Source organism: Anomaloglossus baeobatrachus, chromosome 4 (genome assembly GCF_048569485.1).
Source record: "Anomaloglossus baeobatrachus isolate aAnoBae1 chromosome 4, aAnoBae1.hap1, whole genome shotgun sequence".
NCBI classification, from domain to species: domain Eukaryota; kingdom Metazoa; phylum Chordata; class Amphibia; order Anura; family Aromobatidae; genus Anomaloglossus; species Anomaloglossus baeobatrachus.
In genome coordinates this window covers 449,420,334-449,424,440 of record NC_134356.1, presented here as the reverse complement: position 1 = coordinate 449,424,440, position 4,107 = coordinate 449,420,334, and the positions used below count along the sequence as shown (strand labels likewise).

The 4,107-nt window shown below is 41.5% G+C and overlaps 1 long non-coding RNA gene across 1 annotated transcript; it reads left to right on the top strand.

The window, feature by feature from the left end:
- The first annotated feature begins 1,521 nt into the window (after positions 1-1,521).
- LOC142301656 (uncharacterized) lies at positions 1,522-2,151 on the top strand. Its single transcript, XR_012752860.1, has 3 exons — positions 1,522-1,611; positions 1,780-1,860; positions 2,113-2,151. It is a non-coding gene; the product is annotated as an uncharacterized LOC142301656 (long non-coding RNA).
- Positions 2,152-4,107: the final 1,956 nt, after the last annotated feature.

Here is a 4,107-nt window from a genome sequence, read left to right as displayed (position 1 = left end):
GTCTTGAGAGGTATGCACCTTACTGAGCACTTTTTTATTTGTAAAGCACGCCAGACTAATTGCCTAATGTTTGTCATACATCAGCAGGTTTTTCTGCATAGCCTTTCAGAGACGTGTCTCTTACATATCACCTATTGTCCTGGTGGTTCATCTATTCACACCAGGCTAAGGTAATTCTCATGTATTGTTCATTCATTGCTATATATGCCTTGTATTGGGGTTGACATACTGAGAATTCATTTTTTATCATGTTGATTCTCATGATGTCCTTAATATGGAGTCATTTGTTTCCTATAGAGAAAGGAGAATACCCTTTACAGAATTACTAATTCCTCCTATTGCGTCTGTTAAAGGGAACCTGTCATCAGAAATTTCGCCCAAAAGCTAAAAGATTCCCCCTCTGCAGCTCCTGGGCTGCATTCTAGGAAGATCCCTGTTATTATTGTGCCCCATGTGAGACCAAAATAAAGCCTTTATAAAGTTCTACCTTTTTGTATGCAGCTTCTGTAAATCCGTCCCGGGGGCGGGCTCTCTGCCGTCCGTTATTCTGCCTCCTGGTCCTGTATGCCGCCCCCATCGCTCCTTTCCATATCTGATGCACCGCCCACTGCTCCAGCCATCCCCGCGCATGCCCAGTGCCAGTCTCACAGGACTGAGCAGTTTGACCGCTGGTGACATGTGCGCAGACAAGTGATTATGGACGGGGCTGTGACTGTTATCAGCAAGTACCCGGCCATAATCTCTTGAGCGCGCAAACCTCTCCAGCGGTCAGACACACTGTGCTCAGGGTAGTGCTAGACTGTATGGGCTGCTTCCAGGGATGACGTCCCTTTGTCATGTGATAGGGGCGTGTTCAAAATACTATCACATGACAAAGGGACGTCATCCCTGAAAGCAGCCCATACAGTCTAGCACTACCCTGAGCACAGTGTGTCTGACCGCTGGAGAGGTTTGCGCGCTCAAGAGATTATGGCCGGGTACTTGCTGATAACAGTCACAGTCCCGTCCATAATCACTTGCCTGCGCACACGTCACCAGCGGTCAAACTGCTCAGTCCTGTGAGACTGGCACTGGGCATGCGCGGGGATGGCTGGAGCAGTGGGCGGTGCATCAGATATGGAAAGGAGCGATGGGGGCGGCATACAGGACCAGGAGGCAGAATAACGGACGGCAGAGAGCCCGCCCCCGTGACGAATTTACAGAAGCTGCATACAAAAAGGTAGAACTTTATAAAGGCTTTATTTTGGTCTCACATGGGGCACAATAATAACAGGGACCTTCCTAGAATGCAGCCCAGGAGCTGCAGAGGGGGAATCTTTTAGCTTTTGGGCGAAATTTCTGATGACAGGTTCCCTTTAAGACAAAGCGTACAAGGTAGTCTTATGCTTTATGTGTCCTTTACTTTTTCTGATTGTATACATAGGAGAATCCCTAGAAATATATTGGTTACAGTGCGCAGTGTTTTCCTCTTATGTATGTTGCATAAATCATACTAATACTGAAACATATATTTGTTTAGAATACTTCGCATATCTTTATTCAGGCGCCTTGATGCCTCATTCATGAAAGTGGATTTCATCATCAACTGCCTATCAAAATTTGTTGCAGAAGGTAGATAATTTATGTGCGCACTAAGATCAGAAAAATATATATTTTTTTCAGATCAAAAAAATATATTTTTTTCAGCTTTTTGTAAAAAAATTTTTTTGAGCCTGTTTGTTTGGGATAGATTCGTATATCAGATGATATTCACAAGAGTATTTTCACTATTTTGCACAGGATCTCAAGCATATCTATTCATTTGATTCGTTGTGGCAAATAATTGTCAAATATCACCAACCCCACTCATCCCAAGATTAGGTGGGTGTTCTGACTATGACTTTATGTTCAATATATCATGGTTAATCCCTTACTTTTCCTTAGGCTATTTTTTATTATATCCAGATGTTTTGCCATGCCGTCATATCATTCATGAATGTATATTTTTTCTGTTTTAAAAAAAGTCTGTGAGATAATAAGAATTTTGTGACAAATCATGCACGATTTTTGGAACACATCATGTTGTATAGTAATGTATATAATGGATGTTGACCATCTGATCTTTTATCCTAGATAAATTCCATCCTTGATAAAGACCGTAAAACACGCAGTCGAAACGTTGGATGAAATGTGAAAAATTGTTTTTGATCCTTGCACAAATAAAATATACGTTTGAAGCATCACCAGCATCTCTATTTTCTCATTTTTCATTGAGTGTGCCAGAATTTTCTATTCATTTAACCTTTGTCAGGCTGCATAATTTTGCCAAAATTTCTCGACCCCTTATCTCGGAAGGGGGTGGAGATATTTTATTGAAATTTGTCCAATATATTCTGGACCAAAACGGCTGAGATGTCACAAAATTTCAGCCCTCTATGGCTTTTCGGAAAAAAAAACATATTGCAATTTAAAAAGGGAATAGTTACAATTCAGCCGGACAAAGGTTAAAGAATAAAGGTTGATTTTTTTTTTATTTTTTATATATGCAGTAAGTGAGGTGAGCACTATCTACAGGGTGGGCCATAAGTATGGATACACCCTGATAAAATTGACGTGGTTGCGGATATCACCTTAACGTTTGTGGCATATTAGTACATGGGAGGGGGCCAAACATATGAGGCTGGGTGATGCCCATGGCGACCATCTGCAAAGCCGCCATTTTGAATTCAACTTTCCTTTTTTCAATAGGAAAGGGGTCATGTAACACATCAACCACATAGAGAATTGCACAAGAAAAACAATGGTGTGCTCATTTTTAACATAGATTTATTCATTATAAAGTTATTGACACGTTTGTGACATGGAGCAACGACAGTAACCCACTAAAGGATGTGCTCAAAGTGCTGCCCATTGTTTTGAATTGTCAATGCGATTCTCTTCTCCCACTCGACACACCGAGAGCAATACCGCAGATTCAGGATGTGGGGCACCTGAAACAATGGATACAGGAGGCCTGTGGTAGCATTTCTTCTGCGGTATTGCTCTCGGTGTGTCAAAAGTGGGAGAAACATAGTGCTAAAACATCACTTGAGTGTTTAAGGGGAAACGTATAAATGTATTGGAGTGGCCTAGGCAAAGCGCAGATCTTAATCCAATTGAGAATCTTTGGTCAGGCTTGAAGATTGCTGTTCACCAGAGGAAACCATCTAACTTGAAGGAGCTGGAGCAGATTTGCCTTGAGGAATGGGCATAAATCCCAGGGGCAAGATGTGGAAAGCTCAGAGACTTATCCAAAGCGACTTGCAGCTGTAATTGCAGCAAAAGGAGGCTCTACAAAGTACTGACATTAGGGGGTGAATACTAAGGCTATGTGCGCACTAGGCCGTTTTACCCGCGGATTTACCCGCAGATTTGCTGCGGAAATTTCTGGAGAAATGTCTGCAATCTTTGTACAGACATTTCCCAGCAAATCATATGAGAAAAAAAATAGCTGTGCGCACGCTGCGGATTTTTCTCAAGAAATTTCCTTGAGAAGATTTTCTTGAGAAAATTTCTTGAGAAAATGAGCATGTCAATTCTTTTCCGCAGGTACCTGTGGATTTCTGCAGTACAGCCTGCAAAATCCGCAGGGAACAACCTGCGGGAAAATCACGGCTAATCCGCGGTAAATCCGCATGCGGATTTGGTGCGGATTTTTTCCAGAGGTCCGGAAATCTTCCACTCCCAGAAGTTTCTCAAGAAATTTTCTTGAGAAACTTCACATTTCTAGTGCGCACAAAGCCTTATACACACTGACGTTTTCAGTTATTTTGTCCTATTTGGTGTTGGCTGCACAAAAAAGAAATATAAATGTTTGCAGTTGAAAGCATTGTTCTTTACATGATCTGATGCAAATCCTCCAAAAAATAAACCAAAACAGTGAACTTACAGGTTGTAAAGTAGCAAAATATGTCAAATGCCAAGGGGGTGAATACTTTAATAATCTGATGACAGCACAATGTAGGGATTTAAAAAGTAATTTCAGTGATGTGTCTTTTGTCAAGCTGTGTGCTGTTGTTTACTTCTAGTAAAAGATTTTATCACCAGGACCTTATCACTGCTTGGACTACAGAATGCCTGCAAGTTTAA